Source organism: Malania oleifera, chromosome 4 (assembly GCF_029873635.1).
Source record: "Malania oleifera isolate guangnan ecotype guangnan chromosome 4, ASM2987363v1, whole genome shotgun sequence".
Lineage (NCBI taxonomy): Eukaryota > Viridiplantae > Streptophyta > Magnoliopsida > Santalales > Ximeniaceae > Malania > Malania oleifera.
The window spans coordinates 15,115,926-15,141,590 of NC_080420.1; positions in this window are offsets into that span (position 1 = coordinate 15,115,926).

The following is a 25,665-nucleotide window of genomic DNA, read 5'->3' on the forward strand; positions in this document are numbered from 1 at the left end:
AATGAAATCTAAATTATTTCCAATTCTTCTTAAATTGATTCGTACCCTAATAGATGATTGATCCCTCCAAACAAAGCTTCCAACATTCAAAAGTTTAAGGGATCAAAGAAGATTTGCTAAATGGCTAGAAACTTCTATTTTTAGCTAAACAACAACAGTCAACCCATGTGCAAAGATTCTCATGGAAGGTTAAACATCTGTTGTTGCATCCAAAGGTGTTGAACAAGACAAACCACTCAACCACATCTATAAATACAAGCACAACCAACAAGACTGAGAAGAACAAAGAATCGAATTACACATTCACTTTGATATTCTGTTTTTGTTTGTTTGTAATTTCGATTTGATAGTGCTTAACGTATATTCAAATTGTGTGAGTGAACTAGAAACAACCTCAAAGGATATCAATGCTATGGGATAAACGGGCAACCAGCCAATTTCCTAACATTTGACACAATACGCGAACAAAACAAAAAACAAAAACAAAACTCGAAAAACAAAACATTGAGCCCTAGTCCCAGCAATCCGAAAACAACACAAATGAAAAGGAGAAGCGCCAAGTCCAGCATCATTCCAGCGCCAAAAAATGTTTTTTGAATAAATAAATAAATAACAACAATAAACACCCTCAACCCAAACAAACAATCGCAGAGCACTTGCAGAATGGAAATACCCAACCCCAAACCTCATATCACGCGAGAACCCGAAGAAATGCGAGAGAAAAGATGGAAGCATGAATGTAGCTGAACATAAACGGCAGAGAAGAACAGCCGGATGTAGATTACAAGGGGAGACTATAGCAGCGGCGAAGCCATTGCAAAACTAGGGTTTGCGATCCTCCTCCACTCGTCGTCCTCTGCTTGCCGAAACGAACAAGCTTCGTTTAACTTTGAAAAAGGAAACCGAATCGGAATTTAGGAAGGAAGAGACGGCAGGAGGGAGAAGGAGGCGGGAGGAGAAAGAATAAATTTGGGAAAGTGGGGGAAATTATGCGGGTAAAAAAGCGGGGATTTCATATTTTGAGCATCAGTGACGGTTCCAAAACCGTCACTAATACCCCCTTATTAGTGACAGTTCTCCCAAACTGTCACTAATACCCTTAACTATTTCTTTTTTAAAATTTTTTACATAAAAACACTAGTAGTGACGGTTTCAAAACCGTCACTAATACCCATTTATAAATGACGGTTCTTCCAAACTGTCACTAATACCGTTAACTATTTCTTTTTTAATATTTTTTAAATGAAACCACTAGTAGTGACAATTTCAGAACCGTCACTAATACCCCCTTATTAGTGACGGTTCTCCCAAACCATCACTAATACCCTTAGCTATTTCTTTTTTAATATTTTTTAAATGAAAATACTAGTAGTGATGGTTTCAAAACAGTCACTAATACCCCCTTATTAGTGACGGTTCTCCCAAACCGTCACTAACATCCTTAACTATTTCTTTATTAAAATTTTTTTAAATAAAAAAAAACTAATAGTGATGGTTTCAAAATCGTCACTAATACCTACTTATTAGTGACGGTTCTCCCAAACCGTCACTAATACCCTTAACCATTTTTTTTAATATTTTTTTTAAATGAAAACACTAGTAGTGACGGTTTTAGAAGCATCACTAATACCCCCTTATTAGTGACGGTTCTCCCAAACCGTCACTAATACCCAAAACTATTTCTTTTTTAAAATTTTTTAAAATAAAAATACTAGTAATGATGGTTTCAAAATCATTACTAATACCCACTTATTAGTGACGGTTCTCCCAAACCGTTACTAGTAGTGACGGTTTCAAAATCGTCACTAATACCCCCTTATTAGTGACGGTTCTCCCAAACCGTCATTAATACCCTTAACTATTTCTTTTTAAAAAGTTTTTTAAATAAAAAAAACTAGTAGTGACGGTTTCAAAACTATTACTAATACCCTTAACTATTTCTTTTTTAAATTTTTTTTGAATAAAAACACTAGTAGTAACAGTTTCAAAACCGTCACTAATACCCCCTTATTAGTGATGGTTCTCCCAAACCGTTACTAATACCCTTAACTATTTTTTTTTAAAATTTTTTAAAATAAAAACACTAGTAGTGACGGTTTCAAAACCGTCACTAATACCCTTAACTATTTCTTTTAAAAAAAATTTTTTAAATAAAAACACTAGTAATGACGGTTTCAAAACCGTCACTAATACCCACTTATTAGTGACGATTCTCCCAAACCGTCACTAATACCCTTAACTATTTTTTTTAATATTTTTTAAATAAAAATACTAGTAACGACGATTTCAAAACTATCACTAATACCCCTTATTAGTGACGGTTCTCCCAAACCATCACTAATACCCTTAACTATTTCTTTTTTAATATTTTTTAAATAAAAACACTAGTAGTGATGGTTTCAAAACCATCACTACTACCTTAAAATCGTCGTTAATATTTTTTCGAAAAAAATTTTGCGCGGAAATTGTTTACCGCATTGTTTTTAGTGATGAAATTGAATTCGTCACTAATACTTTCGTCACTAAAAACCAGTTTTTTTGTAGTGCTTGATACATCTTGATATTGTGAGAGCTTATTGTGTGTGCTTGTAATTACTAGATATTACTAATACTCCCACCATTCTTGTTTGATTGTTTGAGTTATTCTTGGGGTGTCTTAGTTAAGTTTATCCCACTGATTTCAATATTATAAATCTTGTGTTGGGATAAACTAACAAGTTTTAGGATATTTGCATTATTATTGCAAGTGTCATATAGCTTTGATTTTGATGTGCGAAAATATTTTCTACAAGTTAAAATACTTTCAAACTACTCTTGTGCATATTTCATTGAAGTAAATCCTTTGAGTTAGTTTGAGTATTTGATTTGCATCTTTGAAACCTTGATTTGTTATTGAGATTTAATATAACTTGTTTCAAAGACATAGCTTGTTTAGAATACTCTTGAACATTCTGGTGATAATATTTTGTTGAGTGTTGTTTGCACAAATATTCACATCACCGAGCTTACATATTCTGTACTGTGGATGTGTTTGTGATTGATTACATTGGTACATAATCTTCTTAGTTGAGAAGCATATCTGTTGTACGCAAATTTGATTGAGAAATATTATTGGGTTCCAAGCATGACCTGAGGGGGCGGTATTCCAATCCTGTAAGGATTGTCTGTAAAGGTTGAGGTTAGCCCTGTACTAATTGACCTAATTCTTTAGGTGCCGCTCCACCTATTAAGTGAGCTTTATAGTGGTAATCCTTGTATTTGTTAGCCAAGGTGGGGACGTAGGCAGTTTTCCGAACCTCGATAACATTTTAGGATGTCATCTTTATTGACAACTTTCTCATGCATGATTGGTTAATTTAATTGTGCTATTTAATTTTCGCTGTACATTTAAATTGAATTAATTTATCTGCACTAGATTGACCTTAAGGTTGTGTAAAACTTCTGTTAAGGGATTGACCTAGGGCATCAATCTTGAAAATACTAATTCACCTCCTTTTTGGGATCATGGTAAAACTAATAATTGGTATCAGAGCCACGTAGCATAGATTTAACAATTAATTTGTAAAAGATCTTAGATGACTCATAGCATCGTGACCCCTTTCCCTAAGGGACCATCTTCCACACGACCTCTGATTTTCAGTGGTGTTAATTACACCTTCTAGAAACAGAGGATGCACATCTACCTTTAAATTATAGATTGGAAAGTGTGGAGGATTGTATCTAAGAGAAATTATGTTCCTATGAAAACGGAGGGTGAGATTAGAGTTCCTAAAACTGAGGAAGAATTTGTATTGTGATCTTGATGTGAATGAGTTTAATAGAATAATGGCTTGTGCTACTGCAAAAGAAATCTAGGATAAATTAGAAGTCACATATGAAGGCACTAGGGATGTAAAAGATAGTAGGATAGACATGCTGACTAGTGAGTATGAGGCTTTCAGGATGAATGTAGGTGAGTCCATTCAGAGTATGTACACCATATTCACACATTATAAAATCACTGTATACATTAGGTAAGACCTATCATATATATGAGATGATTAGGAAGACCCTTAGAGGCCTGCCTCCTGTTGAGGAAGCTAAGGCTACGACCATTGAGAGACTCAATGAACATAATAGGGCGAAAAAGGTGACTGCATTGAAAACCTCCACTAATACATCTAGTGAATGCAGCAAACCTAACTCTGAGGATGATATGGCCATGCTAACTAGAAAATTCAACAGATTCTTCAGGAAGAATAGAAAGTCATACAAAAGATATAGGGAATATGCATCTGAGAAGGGGGAGTTTAGTAAAATAAAAGAAAAATCAAATGCTCCCACGTGTTACAATTGCAGCAAAGTTGGGCACATCAAGCCGGACTGCTCACTACTAAAAAAAGGATGCTAGGAAAAATAAGAAAGCCATGAAAGTAGACACTTCATGGGATAAATTAAGTAGTAGTGACTCAAACGAACCGTTTCGATTCAGAGGTTGCTAATTTGCGCTTGATGGCACATGGTGATGAGGTATCGTCCTCTTGTTCTTTATCTTCATATTACTCTTCTGATGATTATGAATCTGATAGCTTGCCTACTTTTAGAGAATTGCAATTTGAATACATTCGTGCCTCTAAACTGTTGAATAAAATGACAAAAGAAAATGATGATTTGAAAAAGAAATGCGAAAATTGGTCAAAATTATTTGGAATTGCAAAAACCTCTCATGCTTTGATTTTGAAAGAAAAAGATTTGACTATTGTTGAGCTTGGGAGAAAATTGGAGGTTAGCTCCAAAATTGTTTTTAAATTCACCGTGGGCTAACGTAATTTTGAAAAACTACTTGGTGTTCAAAGAAATTCTCTTAGTAAAGAGGGTCTTGGTTTTAATGGCATTGAGAATATTAGATGACCTAATCTTTACTTGGGACATTTCACTCATGAATCAAAATTTCAAATCCCACCTGAAGATCCTAAGTGTAGAATGAAATGTTTTAAATGTAGATAAATTGGTCGCATTCAATTTGATTGCCCACTTAGAAATAGACATGTAAAAATTAGAAAAGCGTGGGTAGTTAAGGGTGATGCAGTCACTAACCCCTGTGGACCCAATAGAATTTGGGGACCAGTGTCAGTTACTTAGTCTATCTTGTAGGTGTGCTTAAGATCGTCATCCTCCAAAGACAGGTGGTACCTGGATAGCAGGTGCTCACGACACATGACCGATGACAAGGAAAAATTTGCATCAATCACTCCAAAGGATGAAGGGTATATGACATTTGGCGACAATGCAAAGGGATGCATCATTGGCGTAGGTAAGGTCAGTAAGGATCCCTCTCTATTCATTGATGATGTTCTTTTTGTTGATGGCTTGAAGCATAATTTGTTGAGCATTAGTCAATTGTGTGATAAAGGATACAAGGTGTCATTTGAAAATGATAGATGCATTGTTGAATGTAAATCAAATCATAAAGTTCTTTTTACTGCAGATCACAATAAAAATGTATGTACTACTACTTTTGATAACTTAGCTTCACAACAAGTAACTTATTTTTCTGCAATAAATGAAGCTAGTTGGTTATAACATAGGTGATTAGGACACGCTAGTATGGACTTATTGTCAAAGCTAGTAAGAAAAGATTTAGTAAAAGGCTTTCCTAAAACACCATTTGTTAAAGATAAAATCTGTGATGCATTTCAAATAGTTAAGCAAAAAAAAATCAAGTTTTAAGGAAAAAAAAAATTCATATCTATCACTAGACCACTTGAAATGCTTCACGTAGACTTATTTGGTCCTAACTCAGTGCAAAGCCTAGGTGGAAAATTATATGCCTTTGTGATTGTTGATGATTATTCTAGATTCACATGGGTGCTATTTCTCTCACACAAAAATGAATCATGTGAATAGTTTACTAAACTTTGCAGAAGAATTCAAAATGAAAAATGCTATAAAATAACTCACATAAGAAGTGATAGAGGCACTGAATTTAAAAATGATGAGATAGAGAATTATTGTGACCTAGAGGGCATATCACACAACTTTTCTGCACCTAGGACCCCTCAACAAAATGGTGTGGTAGAAAAAAAGAATAGGTCATTATAAGAAATGGGTAGAATTATGCTGAATGAACATAAGCTACCTAAATATTTTTGGGCTGAGGTCATGAATACTGCATGTTATGTCATGAATAGGGTGTTAATTAGACCGTCACTTAATAAAACCCCTTGTGAATTGTGGAACAACCATATACCTAATATTTCATATTTTTATGTTTTTGATTGTAAATGCTTTGTGCTTAGGGATTTTAAACATTTAGGGAAATTTGATTCTAAATTTTATGAAGGCATTTTCCTAGGCTATGCTCTTAATAATAAAGCATATAGAGTTTTCAATAAAAGAACTTTGACTGTCATTGAACCTATCCATGTCGTATTTGATGAATCTAATCCATTTTCTAACAAAGATGATGAAGACGATATTGACATTAGAATATGCTTAGACAAGTTATCCATTGAAAACAATACAAGTGAAAATTCAGAAATAAATGATAAATCATCTGAAGATAATGAAAATGAAAATGCAGTTCAGGAGTTGCCTAGAGATTGGAAATTTATTAAAAACCATCCTATTGATCAAATCATAGGTGAACCTTCCCGTGGTGTAGCCACAAGATCTTCCTTGAAGAACCTAGTAAGTCATTCTGCTTTCTTATCCCAAGAAGAACCTAAAAATATTAAAGAAGTAATAGAGGATGAGTCTTGGGTAATGTCCACGCAAGAAGAACTTAATCAATTTAAAAGAAGTAAAGTGTGGACCCTAGTTCTTAGGCCTAATGATCATACAATTATAGGAACCAAATGGATATATAGAAATAAGAAAGATGAGAATAGGGTAGTAATTAGTTAGAAGGCTAGACTAGTTACCCAAGGTTATAATTAGGAAGAGGGAATTGACTTTGATGAAACGTATGCTCCCGTTGCTAGGATGGAAGCCACTCGTATGCTACTTGCTTATGTTGCTTTTAAAAATTTTAAATTGTTTCAAATGAATGTTAAAAACGTTTTTCTTAATGGCTATATTAATGAAAAAGTTTTGAAAATCATAAATATCTAAATCATGCATACTGGTTGTCCAAAGCCTTGTATGGATTGAAGCAAGCTCATAGAGCTTCGTATGAGAGGCTTTGTGGGTTTCTACTTGAAAATGAGTTTACCCATGGCAAGATTGACACTACACTTTTCATCAAATCCTGACGATATGTTTTTTGTTCAAAATTATGTTGATGATATCATTTTTGGAGCCACTAATGATGAGTTGTGTAATGAGTTTGCCAAACGCATGCAAAGTGAATTTGAAATGAGCATGATGGGTGAACTTAGTCTCTTTTTAGGGCTGCAAATTAAACAAGCTAAATATAAAACTTTCATATGCCAATATAAATATGTCAGGGACTGGCTAAAGAAATTTAATATGGAAGATAGTATGATTCTTGGTACTCATATGAGTTCTTCCATCAAACTTGATAAAGATGAGCAAGGAATCCCTATTAATGTGAAATTGTATCGTGGCATGATTGGAAGTCTTCTATAGCTCCCTGCTAGTCGGCCTGACATTATGTTTATTGTGTGCATGTGTGCTAGGTTTCAAGCCGCTCTAAAGGAATCTCATCTATTAGCAGTTAAACGAATCCTTAGGTATCTAGTTGGAACCATTGAGTTAGGGTCATGGTACCCTAAGCATACTACCTTTGAGATTTTGAGTTATACTGATGCTAACTTTGTTGGTAGTAAGGTTGATAGGAAAAGTACTAGCAGAACTTATTACTATTTAGGACAATCTCTCATTTCTTGGTTCTCCAAGAAACAAAATTCAGTTGCCTTATCTACAGTCGAAACATAATATATCGCGGTTGGAAGTTGTTGTGCTCAAACTCTTTATATGAAACAACAACTTATGGATTTTGGGTTACACTACGATATAATACTGAATAAATGTGATAATTCTAGTCTAATCAACATTTCAAAGAATCCTATCTCACATTCACGAACTAAACACATTGAGATTAGACATCATTTCCTTCATGATCATGTGCAGAAAGGGGATGTGACACTTGAGTTTGTATGCACAAATGAACAATGAGCTGACATTTTCACTAAATCACTTCTAGAAGATAGGTTCATACAAATTAAACGTGAACTAGGTCTCATGCATAGTAGAGATGCTTCCTAAATATTTCATAGTTTGCATAAACTTAAGGGGAGCTTTCTAATAATTTCCAAGTCTAACAATTAATATAACAATTGATTGGTATCTACTGCATGATGGTTATGTTTTATTTACTACATGATGATGATTGTTTTTTTGTATTTTATGTATTGATCATACTAGAACTATTTGAGTTGAGTAGTTGTGGATAAATTGTTAGATCTTAAAAAATCTACAGGATTTTTTTTTTTTTGTTGGGAAATGTCCTATTTTCAAATGGCATGCTACTAAAATTTTTAAAATTCCCAAGCTTAGATTGTATACTAATGATTTATACCTATTTCCTAAGGCTATTAGTTTCATGACCCTTTTTACTGTTGCCAAAAGGGGGAAATAGATAAGGGGCAAAATTTGGGTTGACTTGAAATTTGGATTGAATTGAACTTAAATAGAAAATTATTTAAATTTTTACATTATGCATATTATTAGGGGGAGGCTTCTAAGGCTATACCCATTTTTTGTATGGTGTATTTGTCATCATAAAAAAGGGAGAAAATGTTGACCTTATTGGTCACACCCGATTTTGATAATGACAAATACTCTGGTATTTGATGGTTTTCAAGTGTATGTGCAGGTTCATCTTAGCAGATCAAGTAATGGTACATGAAAGCATGAAGATCCTGAAGATTTGTTCCATGGTTACCTCCATTACTTCTGGTGCTGGTGCTCTTTCCTGCCAAAAAGGATCACAATGTTAAAACTCAACCCCATCCGAGGACAAAAAAAAAAAATAGAGTTCATGTTTTTTTCCTTCTTTCCCCCTTCTACTATTAAAGCACTGCTCAAGCTCCCAATAAATTTTGTTTCCAACACCTCAATGTATGTCTCTAGTGATTCAATATTGGACAAGTGTGTATCAGTCATTATGTTGTCACAGTATTCGTAAACATTATTCCACTTGTCGTCTCACCACCAATGCTCAACCTCGGCCTGCTCCAAATGTGAGGATTACATCCGTTGGGCGGGTGCAGAAGTGTTGTTCATTTCCTTTCACCCCTCATTGATATGTTCCCATCATGTTGGAACCATCCTTGTTTTAATCTCATCTTTGAAATACTTCGCTTGTATTGTGGTCCATATGCACTAAGTGTCTGCCTCTTTCTTGTTTTTCAAAATCATACTTGCATAGTGGAGAAAATAGTGAAGAAAGAAACCAGTTCATGTATTGAAAAAATCTCTCTTATCATGATGATGAAGATTATGTTTAGCTTCAATGACTTCATTTTGATTCTTACGTTCTGTAATTATGGTTTGTATCATCTTTATGTCTGCTTCAATCTTTTCCCTCTGTACGTGAAAGCCTGACCCATGGTTCGGTTGCCCAAATAGAAGCAATAGAAAAAGTTAATTTTTAAAGTTCGAGTGCCTGAGTGTGGGTTCGGTTTGCTGACCGAAGGTGATTTCTATTATGTCTGAGGTTCGGTCACCGGTCTAGAGTTCGGTTTACTGAACTTATGTGTTCGGTAGCTTGAGTGTAATGCCCCGACCCTTAATACGGCCCATGAGTGCTACTATGCATACATAACCTGTACAAATCATGTAAACATACATAACTGCCCGCCTTAAACAAGGACATACAAGTATTCCATAACGATATGTACTCACATATATTACGAAAAACATAAACATTCATATGGATTCTAATAGATATATCAGAGTATCTAAATGTTCCTTATATATATTTAATCGTACGTAAAATACAAACTATATTACATTCCCAAAAAGAAAACTCATCCTGGATAAACAACCCAGAACTCATACAAAACTTACGTCAACTAACAGGACCCTATGCTCCACAGCCTCACTAGAAGACTTGGACTGATTTCCTATAACTCCTGAAAACAAGGTTATAATAATGGGGTGAGACACTTCTCAATAAGGAGAAAGATATTACATCAGTGTGTGATTGTACAGTTATATTCCTACTTGAAAACAATTACATAGATTACACATTCTCAATACTGTAATATACGTATTTATATATATATGGTACATATATAAATTTCTGATAATAGATAACTTAACATCATTACAAGTGAGAGTTCCCAAGGTTAGGGTAGGGTACAGGCTTATACACTATACAATCCCTCTTCCCGGTACTTAAACCTGTGACTTTGCCCAGTAAAGCTTTTGAATCATGTATATGCATATTTAGAACACCGTCCAGCTAGAAACTATCATAACTATGCCAATAACTCCCCATGGCAAGGGTTGTGCGATAAGAAAATATTGATCATGCCCTGTACATACAGACATTGTAAGGCATCATAACATACTGCAGTCGAACTTGGCCATCACCATCCTGATCCCTTTTAACCAGTGGTCTTTCTTACCAAGCCTACTACTATGTACCCACACTGAACAATGACTACGTGTGGTTGCACTGCACCTCTGTTTTGGCAACGGTGCCGAGTCTACATATTATACTATTGAGACAAGCTGTAGTTCCAATATCATATATACAATTTACATTAAAACATAATAATCTATGCAATTCTAGTATTTTCACAATCTCATTCGTGCATACTTTCATTTATATTGTGGTAAAAACCGATTCGTAACCTCTCGATTTTACCCTTTTTCTCATACTTGGCACGGTATCTAACCGGCACCTATTTTCTGAAAATTTTGATAATCACTTGGAACCTTAGTCCTTATAGTTCATATACTTACACCTCAAATTAGTATAAATTCAATTCATATCATAAGTCACACTTATTTGATCACATATATATATATATATATATTTCATATAAACTTGTTCGTAAAATAACATTTCCGCTGCTATTAAGAGTTTCAAGCATCTCCTACATTAGTTTTAGTGCAAATAAAGTAGTTTAAGAAATTTGGAGATCATATGCCAAAAACCCCATTTTTGCCAAAATCGTAAAATCATGAAAACCATAAGAATCGACATTTATACCCAGTAAAACCTTGCAAATAAGCAATCCATAAGTTTATATAAACATAAGCTACATATCTTGTGGTTTCGTTTTTCTAAAAATTCTGATGTAAACAAATCCCCTTACCTTTTGATGTAAAAACCGAAGCACGAACTTGTTGATCCAAAACAATGACACGAAAACCTTAAAACCTAAAAATTGAAGAACAATACTTCAATATAATTTTATGTATTACAGCTCTAGTAAATCGAAAACAAATTCAAATCCTTACCTCGATTTTAGGAAAAATCTCAAAAATTCTCAAAACGATGATTCGACCCACTATAAAAGTAGAGTTTCCTCCCTTGATCTACGCAGAAATCTCCGATCATTGAAATAGACAACAAATAGCGAAGGATCATAGAGAAAGAGAGAACTCTCTAGTCCTAAAAAGAGAGAGAGAGAGAGAGAGAGAGAGAGAGAGAGAGAGAGAGAGAGAGAGAGAGAGCTTTTGGGTTTTCTTATCCCTTAAGGAACCAAAAATGATATTTATAAAACCTTTGACCGAGTCAAATTCGTCGATGAAGCGGTGCTTTCATCGACGAACCAACCAGGCTGTTCGTGGACGAAGCTCTTCCTTCTTCGATGAACCCTGTAGACACCCCATTTTTACCCAAACCCAATATAATTATTATAATTATTATTATAATTATTTTATTATCATTAGTATTTTTATTATTTATTATTATTATTATTATTATTAATTTGCAGTATTATTATTATTATTATTATTATTTTCACTATTATTATCATTATTAATTATTTTCCTATATTGATATAAGTAATTTATTATTATTACTATTATTTTATTATTATTTTTATTGTTATCATTACTATTTTTACCACAATTATTATTATTATTATTATTATTATTTTTAATTTTTATTATTATTAGTATTTTTATCTTTATTATTATTATTATTATTATTATTTATTTTTGTTATTATTATTATTCTTATTATTTTGTTATTATTATTAATATTATTATTATTATTTTACTATTTTTATTATTTGTATTACCTTATTACAATTATTATTATTTACTTTCATATTATTATCATTATATTACTATTATTAAAGTTATTATTATTATTATTATTATTATTATTATTATTATTATTATTATTAGGATTAGGATTAGGGTTTTTGAGCCTTTAAAAAGGCCGGGGGGGCGCTGCGCTGCACAGAACACAGCCGGGGGAGCACAGCAGTAGCGACAACTCCAGCCACTGCTCTTCATCTTCTTCCTCTAGCCATCCAGCCACTCTTCCTGTCTCCATCTTCCAGTAGCCTCCGGCCAACCACCAGACGAATCCTAGCATAGCCACCACAGAAGTCGTGCCCTGCTGCTCTTCCTGTCTTCATCTTCCAGCAGCCTCCGGCCAACCACCAGAGAACTCCCAGCACCGTCATCACAGCGGCCGAACCTGCTGCAATCATCAAAATCCACCCGAGCCCGAGGCCACCCAGCCTGCCAGCGGCTATCTGAGTAGCTCCCTCTGCAGCCCGAGCACTCTCCTCCACACCAGCAGGCCACACAGACGAACTCCGGTCCACCATCATCACAGCCGCTGCCATTGCAGACTCTGCCCCCGGATGTCCGCTTTGCCGTTGTTCCCAACACTCACTACCACTGTCATCACAGCCTCCGCCCCTGGCCATCTGCTTCAAGCCCAGCACCTCCAGCAACCTGGCTCCCTGCCAGCCCCCAACAGCAGCTATCCGAGGCCAGCATAACTCCGGCAACTCACCATCTCAATCCCGGCCACTTTGGGTTCCTGGAACTGCAAACCCTCTCTCCCAATGCTCACAGCATCCTCACACCCCTCGCCTGCTGCTCCTCTCAATCTCGCCAACAACTCACGGCCGACCACCCCTCTCCCCTTTTGTAAGTTCCTTGCATATAAAAACCCACGGCCAGTCTATATATATGTATAAATATATATATATATATATAATTTATATTAATTGTTTTCATATTTAATACCCATGTCTATATATATATATATATATATATATATATATATATATATATTATTTTTTTTACTAATTAGTTTGTTCTCATGGTTGTAGGGTTCCTTTTATTTGCAGTGGTAAGTATTCTATTACTTTGTATCTAAATGTGATGATGTTTATTGTGTGTATGTAAGTACATAATATTCAAGTTGTATATCTAACATTTAGAGATATGATTATATTTGTAAAAATATTAATATTCGCATGGTAAGAGTTATATTGATAGGGCGTATAATTTGACGTTTAATATGTATTTTTAGGGTGTGTTTATTATCATAGTATTTCTTTACTTAAGGGCGGTATTGTTTGATATTCATATGTTTATGTATGTTATACGCAAGGTTCACAATAGGGTTATTTCTAATATTAGATTTTAGGATTTTTGTCATAATTAATGTCCACCTGTAGGGTTATTATTATTCATATTTAGTGTTTATAATATGGTTATATTTTAATATTATGTCATTTTTAGTATGCCATTCTATGTTACATATTATTATAGGTAATCGTATATATATTGACATCTAAGGTTCATGCTTAATCATAGTGATATCATATCATTAGTATTTTAGAGTTTCAATCACATTGAATAGCATGTTAGGACTTTAGTAGGTTAGATATTTTTAGTTGTATTATATATAGCATCCTAGAATTATAATTGTATTTAGTATTCTAAAATTTTAGCTATATTATATGTTTAGTATCTTAGTATTTTTGGTAATATTGTGTATTTAATATATTAGAACTTTAATTACATTATATTTGGTAAGTTAATATGGTAGGGTTTATTATGGTATTTTTTCATAGTATATACGGTATTAGAGTATTTTATTACTATTATTGATATTCTTAACATTTTAATAGAGGACTACTTATTATGGTAACTTTTGTATATTAGCATGAATAATTGATTGGCTTTGACCTTTAGTATTTTAATATATAGGAGACTATTTATTATAGTACTTTTAGTGTATTAGCATATATATAACTTATTGGGATATTTTAAGTGTTTATAGGGTATTACTTCTTATAGCATCTTAATATATATGGTATTTTATCACCTATTTTAACATTTAGAATATTTTAGTAGTTGCTAATTATCCTATGATCATATATTAAAACTTCTCATACTAGTACTTTCCTACTAAAAATTTTTATACTATTTTCAAAATATGGGAATGTATTTTATTAAAATATTTTTGATTTTTTATCCCTATGATTTTAATGTTAGGGTATTAGCCTTCGGGCTTTACGTACCTTAAGCTCTGAGGGAATATATATGTATATATTACATGTATTTATTTATTTATTTATTTTTCATGTCTATTTATAAATTCATAAAAGGAGTAATTTAAAGACTTTTAAAATTAATTTAGGGATAATTCTAAATTAATTAGGTACCATTTGTAAGAATGGGCGCGTAGGGGGTGCTCGTACCTTCCCCTCGCGTAATTGAACTCCCGACCCCAGCTCTGGTAATGTAGACCCATTCTACCCCTAACGGGGTAGTACTCACGTGTTCTAACCACACTAAAGGTTAGTGGCGACTCCGACATTCCGTATTTTCCTTGAACATTAAAATATGATTTTTATTTCGCCGCACGGGGCACACGCACTCCCGAGACGTCGCGACAAACCCCATCTAGATATTTTCTTTGGTTCGCTCGATATCTCTTTATCGACGAACCTCTGAATTTTGTTGATGAAGAGCTATAGGGACTTCGTCAACGAATATACTGGCTTCGCCGACGAACCCTGCTAAAATTCCTTTTTTACCATTTTCTTATTTATTTTCCTTATTTACGAGTTTTGGTCTTTACAATCTCCCTTCCTTAAAAAAATTTCGTCCTCAAAATTTACCAACTGTTATCAAGCACACTCTACTTTACATCAGAGGTCTACAAAAAAGTCGCCAGCTACCCATAAAGCTGCTTCGCCCGATTTTATTACCTACTGTAGGAACCCGAACCGTGATATATGGATTTAATTAATTAAGAGAATGGCAAATTGGTAATTGAGCAAGCTTCCTTAATGAAGCCAGAGTTCGTCGACGAAGGCTTTGTGGTTCTCAGTGACGAAAATGTAGGGTCTCGTCGACGAGGAGAAGCTAAGAGGTTTCGAGAAATCGGGAATTTCAGGCTCGTCAACGAGGTCACCCTTTCATTGAAGAGCTATTTACATAGGCTTATCGACAAGGACGCCATTCATCGACGAGGAGTGGCCGGGTCAAAGGGCTATAAATAGATTTTTTCATTACTTCTTAGCTAAGAAAACTCAAAATCTCTCTCTATCTCTCCAGATTTCTTCATCGTATGTAGCGGGAATCGTAGATCCGACGTCACCATGAGGATTAGGGAAGGATTCTCTACAAGTTCTATGGAATGAATTTCCATTTTAGGTGTTTTTGGGTTTCAACTCAAAATTGAGGTAAGGCTCGGTTTTCGGTTATATTATGGTAGTTGTGTAGAGAATAGAATTATGAGCATGTTCTATACTATGGCTTATAGGTTTTAGGAACTCGGTTCACTGTTTAGGGACTGTAGAGTTCGGGATTGACCATTTGGGGAAAGGTAAGGGGATTTAGTTTATGTTGGTTATTTTTGAAATCGGACTTAGTAGAACTGTGGTTCACGGTCTTGTGTGCGTTTTGGTTACTTATTTGGGAAAATTCGATGGGTAAAATTATGGGCTTTTCATGTTACAGTTTTGGAAAAAGGGAGCAATGGGCTGCATCCTTGGTTTTGTTGGAAAACCGTAAATATATTGTAATATATATTGTGTTGTAAGGATGGTCATGCCTTGACTTGTTTAAACTGCTTATGTTTGGAAAATCATTATTTTAGATTACCAAATGGGTGTGGTTTGTTTAGTTATACGAGTATGCATGGTTGTATTTTGATGAAATGCAATAGGAACTAGGTTCTGAGTTGTTCCAGGTACTGAAAAAGTGTTCGACTCTATACTCGAAGGTGTGTGTTTATCGCCTACCACGTTGGCAAGAGTGTTCGGATCTATATCCGAGGGTTTGAGCCTTATCGACTGATCACTAAAGGGTGTGGATCCGCTAGTTTGTATCGGTACGATGCCATGGGAGCCTGGGGTTCGCCATGTGTCGGGGATGCCGTGCAATGCGAGCCGGCTTCGGGCTGAAGGGTGTGATGACACTAGATTTCTTGATCATGTGTGTGTGCGTGTATGCACTGTTTTGAAACTGTTTTATAAAGTACTGGAACTGCATTTAACTGTGTATGTTTTTCTGTCATGATAACACTCAAATGGCACACACCGATATAACCTGTATCTGCCCTTACTGAGAGGTGTCTCACCCCTGCTGTACATACTTATTTTTCAGGTCCTTCGAGTAATCGGAACTATCGTCCTTGTATGGGAGCATAGTTGTCAGTGTACTGCAGGAGGTGCTTGGGTAAGTACTAGGATTTTACTAGGTGGCCTTTTGTGGTTTAACTGGAACCTAGATTGTGTTTTGTATTATGGGACCTAAACTTCCTTTTTGTATAGACTCTGGTATGGTACTAGATGTGTATAGAAAGATCATTTTCTACTGCATATATTCTATTGTATATGGATGTGTATAGGGTGTCTAGGAGTCCCACAGGATCGGACCCTCATTCATTATCCTATGTATGGATGTTTTGGATGAAACATGGACATGTTAGGTTACTAATTCACCCCTAGGTCCCATTACCGGGTTCAGGGCGTGACAACTTGGTATCAGAGCTAACTAGGTTTTTAGGTCTTGTAGACTTGGTTAGGAGTAGTTGTGTGTACATATCAGAGTATAGGATGTTGGAAATGGGTAGAGTAGGTCGAGGGTTGTTTTGTTGCTAGACAGGGACTCATTGGCGGTATTCTGTGTTTTTCATGGAATGATGATTTCAGTAAAATCATGGCAAACCATTGATGATATTCATGTCGGTGTGATAGGACAGACCTGGACCCGTGAGATGGTAGTAAACATGATTAGTGGTAGACTATTGTGTTAACTATACATATTATAGGAGTATTAATAGATTCCTATTGTGATTTCCAAATGGAGCCCAAGGATAACAACTTCAGGAGTGGTTCCGAGGAGACAACGAGTGATGAGTCTCCTTCTGTGTCTCGAGGATTGACGAGGAAAGTTCTGCGGGAGATCAGACGGAGTGTTAGGAGATGCGAATGCTCTCCTACGTCTGCGGGGTGCACCATTGAAAGGTTCACACGCATGCATCCTCTGACATCCTCGGGAGGACTTGACCCAATGATAGTAGAGGACTGGCTTGAGAAGACCGAAAGGATTCTGGAGGTCCTATTGTGCACAAATAGGCAGAGAGTCCTTTATGCTACCTTCCAATTGTTAGGAGAGGCAGGGCATTGGTGGACTGTAGTGAATCTTCTGGAGAAGTAGAGGGCCGATCATGTGGAGATGTCTTGGATGCATTTTAAGGAGGTGTTCTTTGACAGATACTTCTTGGCTTGTGTACACGATGCTAAGGCAGATGAGTTTTCTACACTGACTCAGGGGAGTATGATGGTGCAGTTGTATGTTGCTCGGTATATAGAGCTATCCTAGTTTGCACCGTGTTTGATCTTGAACGAGTACGAGAAGACTCAGAGGTTTGAGAAGGGCCTGAGGAAGGACATCCGCAGATTAGTGGGGATGCTTCAGATTCATAAGTTCTCAGTTTTGGTTGATAAAACCACTGTGATTGAGATTGGTATTCGAGAGGATGTGGTGGATTAGGAGCTGAAGAAGAGGTTAGTACCTTCTGGTTCTCAGTCTGGATCTCGTCAGGGATCATGGAAGAAGAGGAACTAGGACTTGGGTTATCGACAGAATACCAAGAATCAGGGTTCTTAGATGAGTCAGGTGGGTGATCATTGTACCACGTGCTATAGATGGCATAGCGGTGAGTGCCAGCCATTTGGGAGTAACTATTACAACTGTGGTCAGTCAGGTCATATGGCTCGGGATTGTCACACACCAAAGAGGGGTACGCCATCTTTGAGTCAGAATTGGGGGAGTAATCAGGTATCTCAGGGAACCCACTAGACGAACACAGCTCCAGCAAGGGTGTACTTGCTTACTCCAGCAGATGCCGAGTATGCGTGGAATGTGGTGATAGGTATCGTGATGTTGCTTTTAAATAGAGTTGTGGTTTTATTTTATTTGGGTGCGACCCACTTCTTTATATTTGTTAATTTTGTGAAACTGTATAGGGTGGAGACCCAAGTCATGGATGAAAGATTGTTTGTAGCTACACCATATGGGAGTGCATCATTCTGGTAGGAGGACGTTAGAAGACTACCCAGTTGTAATTCAGGGGAAGTTGCTACCGATGAATCTTGTGGTGTACGATATGTCGGGATTTGATGTCATACTGGGGATGGATTGGTTGTTCTCTAATTATGCTGTGATTGACTGTCATAGGAAGGTGGTGGTGTTCAGACATCCTGAGGAGCAAGAGTACGAGTTTGTAGGATCGTGTGTGCATTCGATGTCACAGGTTCTATTGGCATCACAGGCGAGAAGGTTACTCTTGGACAAATGTCAGGGGTACCTAGCTTGCGTAAGGGAATCACCGCAGAACGAGTTAAGTAGTTAGCAAGTTCCCAGATGTGTTTCTAGAATATTTACCTGGTTTACTTCCGGATCGTATGGTGGAGTTCGCGATAGAGTTGTTTCTTAGCAAGGCACCGATCTTTAAAGCTCCATAGCGAATGACTCCAGTAGAACTTCAGGAGTTGAAGGAGCATTTGGAGGAATTACTTGTCATGCCCCGAACCTAGAAATGGGACCCAGGAGTGAAAATGTAATCTAACCTATCTCTATATCAAACAAATCATCAAGAGATATAGTACAAAGGATAAGGGCCCGGCCCTATGGGATTCCCAAGCACCCTTAACACACCCAAACACAATATATCATACGCAGTAGAAAAGGTCTTACTATATACAAATATGCAGTACCATACCAGAGTCTATAAAAGAGCAGAAACAGGCTCTATCATACAACATACAACTGGGTGCCCAACACATCCCAAAATGGCAACTCATTAAAACACAATCCTAGCACTTACCCAAGTGCTAACCGCAGTATACCAAACACTACGCTCCCTACACTGGGACACTAGTTCCGGTTACTCGAAAGACCTGTAAAAATGTACGTACAGTAGGGGTGAAACACCTCTCAGTAAGGAAGAACATAGGTTATATCGGTGTGTGGCATTTGAGTGTTATCATGATACAACATACACACAGTTAAATGCAGTTGTAGTACTAATTTCACAACGGTGCATACACGCACACACACATATGATCAGCAATCCCGGCGTCGTCACGCCCTTCGGCCCAAAGCCAACTCACGACATACGACATTGGCCCGTAGCTGACCCGCGTAACACGGCGCCATCGGCACATGGTAAGTCTCCAACTCCCATGGCATCATACCGGCGCTAACTGGTGGATCCACACCCTTCGACCTGATCTGCCGGAATAGGTTCACACCCTATGATATAGATTCGGATACTCTGCTAATCTATGGCCAGCGATTTCATACGCCCTCGGATATAGAGTCGGACACTCTCAGTACCTAGAAGAATTTGGAACCGCGTTCCTACTAGCATTTCAACCAATAACACACACACACACATGCATGCTCATATAACGAAACAAACCACATCCATTTGGTAATCTAAAGTCATGATTTTCCAAACATATATAGTTTAAAACAAGTCAAGGCACGGCTATCCCTATAACATAGTATAAATCAACATATACGCTCGATTTTGCACAAAACCAGGGATGTAGCCCGTCGCCCCCTTTTTCCCAAAACTATAATCATGAAGAACCCAAAATTTTCACCATTAGATCCCCTCCAAATGAGTTTCCAAAACACACACAAGACCGTGAATTACAGTTCCATCGAGTCTGATTTCAAAAATAACCGATATAAACACAATTCCCCTTACCTTTCCCCAAATAGAAATTCCCGAACTTTAAGGCTCCTAAATAGAAAATCAAGTTCCAAAACCTACAAATCACAGTACAAAATATACTCACAACACTATTTTCTACTAAACTATCGAATCAGAATTGAAAACCAAGTCTTACCTCGATTTTTAGCTGAAACCCGAAAATCTCCGAAACGGGATTCCGATTCGTAGAACTTGTAGAGAATCCTTCCACGATCCTCATGGTAACTTCAAATTCATGATTCTAGTGAAAAATAGCAAAGAAATCTAGAGAGATAGAGAGTAGGTAGAGTTCTAGAGAGAGAGAGAGAGAGAGAGATTTGAGTTTCTTATTTCAGAAGTAAAGAGAATTCTATTTATAGCCCCTTTGACTCAAGCGTCTTCATCGACGAGATGGTGTACTCATCGATGAGGTTATATAGATAACTCATCCACGAGATGGTGGATTCGTCGACGAATCCTAATATCCCCGATTTCCTGAAACTCGTTTGCTTCTCCTCGTCGATGAGTCTCTGAACTTCGTTGATGAGACTTACATGGACTTCGTCAACAAACTCTGGCTTCATTGATGAATCTTGCTAAATCCCTAATTTGCCCCTTTCTTTATTTATTTGAACCCATATATCACGGTTCAGGTTCTTACATTATTGGACATGGGTTTCATTCAACCTAGTGTTTTGCCCTGGGGAGCTCCAGTACTGTTTGTGAAGAAGAAGGAAGGGTCAATGCACATTTGCATTGATTACCGTGAGATCAACAAGGTGACTATGAGGAACCGTTACCCATTGCCTTGTATCGATGATCTCTTTGACCAGATACAGGGGCCTTAGGTCTTTTCAAAGATCGACTTGCGGTCAGGATATCATTAGGTGAGGGTTCGATTTGAGGATGTTGCAAAGACTGCTTTCTGAACCAGATATGGCCATTACAAGTTCTTGGCCATGCCTTTTGGGTTGAAGAATGCTTTGGCGGTGTTCATGAATCTTATGAACAAGGTTTTCCATGAGTAATTGGACTATTTTATAGTGGTGTTTATTGATGATATTCTTGTATACTCAAGGAGTTCGGAAGAGCATGAAAATCATCTAAGGTTAGTATTACAGATTCTGCGAGAGAAGAAGCTGTATGCTAAACTAAAGAAGTGTGAATTCTGGTTGAATCAGGTTACATTCTTAGGCCATGTGGTGTCTAAGGATAGTACGTCAGTGGATCTTGGCAAGATCAAAGCTGCAATCGACTAGGTGAGGCCAAAGAATGTACAGGAGGTTCAGAATTTTCTAGGACTAGCGGGTTTTTATCGTCGGTTCGTGGAAGGGTTCTCAAAGCTATGTGAACCTCTGACACGATTGAGCAGGAAGAGGGTGAAGTTTGAGTGGACCAGTGATTTCAAGCAGTGCTTTCAGGAGTTGAAGCACCGACTAGTTACTGCTCCGATTTTGACCATCCCTTATAGGGATGGCAGTTTTGTGATTTATTACGACCCGTATCTGAAGGGTTTGGAATGTGTGCTTATGCAGTAGGGTAAGGTAATAAAATATGCTTCTTGGCAACTGAAGGAATACAAGAAGAATTACCTTACACATGATCAGGAGTTAGCTTCTATTGTATATGCACTGAAGATCTGGCGACATTACTTGTATGGTGTGCAATGCAAGATTTTCACTGATCATAAAAGCCTCAAGTACTTTTTCACGCAGAAGGAGTTGAACATGAGGCAGATACAGTGACTTGATCTGATCAAGGACTATGATTGCACCATCAGTTATCACCCAGGAAAAGCTAATGTAGTAGCCGATGCATTAAGTCTGAAGTCGAAACCTGCGGTTGTATCTGCAGTTGTAGCTTAGCATTACATCAGACAGGATCTTGGAGAGCTCGGGTATAGAGTTGATGGCTGGTGACCATCAGGCTTCCATTTCTAGATTGGTGATCTAGCTAACTTTATTTGAGCGTGTTAAAGCCGCGCAGGCTAGTGATGTGGAGTTGGTAAAGGTTGTGAAGAAAGTGCAACAGGGATTAGCTATGGATTTTAACATCTCTGAGGGAGACGTGTTAAGGTTTTGGACTAGGTTATGTTCTCCAAATAACGACGAGATAAGAAAAACAATTCTAGAGAAGGTGAGTTTGATCCGAGATAGGATGAAATCAGCTCAGAGTCAACAGAAGAGTTATGCAGATGTTCGCTGCCGTAAGTTAGAGTTCGAGGTGGGGGGTAAGGTATTTCTAAGGAACGGTCCGATGAAAGGGGTGATGAGATTTGGGAAGAATGGCAAGCTGAGCCTGAGGTATATCGAACCATTTGAGGTTCTTGAGAGAGTGGGTCCAATAGCCTATAAGATTGCACTACCCCAGCACTCTCGAGGATACACGATGTGTTTCACGTATCCATGTTGACGAGGTACGTGTTAGATCCTTCACATGTTATTAGCTATGAGGATGTGGAGATTAGGGGTACTTTAGCGTATGACGAGATACCTGTTCAGATTATAGACCATAAAATTCAGAAGCTACGTACCAGCACATACCTTTGGTGAAGGTATTGTGGCGAAATCACGAGATTGAAGAAGCTTCTTGGGAATTGGAAGCGGGAATACGCCGGAAGTATCCACAGTTGTTCTGAGTATATGTATACCTTACCCTACTTTGTATTGGAATAGGTGGTCAGTCGTTAGGAGTGTGTGTATTGTGAACTTCTGAGACTGTTTATGTTTGTAACCACGATATTTCTCTGTTATAAGTGAGGATATGTATAGTATTGTGACGGGGCTGCATTTTGGTAGTCGCTGATTTTTTCTCGAGTTGAGTATGTATTTGATAGTATGAATGAGTTCGTGAATGAGAGATTGCAAATTTTGAGGACGAACTTTTTGTAAGGAGGGGAGGTTGTAGGAACCCAAACTGTGATATATGGATTTAATTAGTTAAGAGAAGGGTAAATTGGTAATTGAGCAGGCTTCGTCGACGAAATCAGAGTTCGTTGACAAAGGCTTTGTGGTTCTCCATGACAAAATGCAGGGTCTCGTCGATGAGGAGAAGCTGAAAGGTTTCGAGAAATTGGGAATCTTAGGCTCATCGACAAGGTCACCATTTCGTCGATGAGCTATGTATATGGGCTCATCGATGAGGACGCCATTCGTCAACAAGGAGTCACCTGGTAAAAGGGCTATAAATACATATTTTCATTACTTCTCAGCTAAGAAAACTCAAACTCTCTCTCTATCTCTCTAGATTTCTTCACTGTATGTAGAGAGAATTGTAGATTCGACGTTACAACAAGGATCAGGGAAGGATTCTCTACAAGTTCTACAGAATGGATTTTCGTTTTGGGTGTTTTCGGGTTTCGGCTCAAAATCGAGGTAAGACTCGGTTTTCGTTTCTGTTTCGGTAGTTGCGTAGAGAATAGAGTTGTGAGCATGTTTTGTATTATGGCTTGTAGGTTTTGGGAACTCGATTCGCTGTTTAGGGGTCGTAGAGTTTGAGATTTACCATTTGGGGAAAGGTAAGGGGATTCAGTTTATGTCGGTTATTTTTGAAATCAAACTCAGTAGAATTGTGGTTCACGGACTTGTGTGTGGTTTGGTTACTCATTTGGGGGAATCTGACGAGTAAAATTATGGGTTTTTCATGTTACAGTTTTAGGAAAAAGGGGCAATGGGCTGCATCCCTGGTTTTTTTGGAAAACCATAAATATATTGTAATATATATTGTGTTATAGGGATGGTCGTGCCTTGACTTGTTTAAACTATTTATGTTTGGAAAATCATTATTTTAAATTACCAAATGGGTGTGGTTTGTTTGGTTATATGAGCATGCATGATTATGTTTTGATGAAATGCGATAGGAACTGGGTTCCGAGTTGTTCCAGGTACTGAAAGAGTGTGTGGCTCTATATCCGATGACGTGTGTTTATCACCTGCCACGTTGGCAAGAGTGTCCAACTCTATATCCGAGGGCGTGAGCCTTACCAGCTGATCACCGAAGGGTATGGATCCACTAGTTTGTACCGGTATAATGCCAAGGGAGCCTGGGGTTCACTATGTGCCGGGGACGCCATGTAATGCGGGCCAGTTTGGGCCAAAGGGTGTGACGACACCGAATTGCTTGATTATGTGTGTGCATATATACACTGTTTTGAAACTCTTTTATAAAGTACCGAAACTGCATTTAACTATATATGTTTTGCTGTCATAATAACACTTAAATGCAACACATTCATATAACTTGTATTTGCCCTTACTGAGAGGTGTCTCACCCCTACTATATGTACATATTCTTTAGGTCCTTCGAGTAACCAGAACTAGCTTCCTTGCGTGGGAGCATAGTGATCGGTGTACTGCGGGAGGTGCTTGGGTAAGTACTAGGATTGTACTGGGTGGCCTTTTGTGGTTTGGCTAGCACTTGGATTGTGTTTTGTATTATGGGACCTAAACTTACTTTTTGTATGGACTCTGGTATGGTACTGGATGTGTATAGAAAAACTATTTTCCGCTGTGTATATTCTGTTGTGTATAGATGTGTATAGGGTGTCTGGGAGCCCTAGCGGGTCGGACCCTTATTCATTGTCCTGTGTATGGATCTTTTATGAAATAAGGACAGGTTAGGTTACCAATTCACCCCTAGGTCCCATTACCGAGTTCAGGGCATGACACCTACCCTCACTTATGGCGGAGGAACACCGTGGTTGCAACATAATAATTTGGAAGATTATAATATACATACAAACTCCCCCAAAGTCATACATACTTTTCTAACACATATACATTTACTTACATATCATTCTACTTACCTATATAACTCTAACTATCTCAAAATAAGTGAGGGTACTTTTGGTGTATTTCTAACTCTAGTTCCCATAAAGCTTCCTCCACTACATGGTTACACAATAATACATTCACTAACGGTATCTTTTTAGTCTGTAACTGCTGAACTTTCCGGTCTAATATCTGTACTAGTACCTCCTCGTACGATAAGGCATCACTGATCTCTAGAGGTTAGTAACTTAGCACGTGTGATGGATCTGACACATACTTTCTCAACACTGACACGTGGAACACATCATGGACTCTGGATAGTGCTAGGGGTAAAGCCACCCGATAAGCTACCGAACCTATCCTTTCCAAGATCTCAAATGGCCCAATATACCGAGGACGTAGCTTCCCCTTCTTCCGGAACCTCATCAACCCTTTAATCGGAGCGATCCTCAGGAATACTATACTTCCTACCTCAAGCTCTAGCTCTCATCGGCGAATATTAGCATAACTCTTCTGCCGATTCTGAGCTATCCTAATTCTCTCTCTAATTAACTCAACCTTCGCAGAGGCCTGCTGAATTAGTTTCGGACCCAGTATTTGCCGCTCATCTACCTGATCCTAGTACAACAGAGATCAACACTGACAACCATACAAAGCCCCGTAAGTTGCCATCTCTATAGTTGCCTAATAACTATTGTTATATGCAGATTCAACAAGCAGTAGATACCATATCCAACT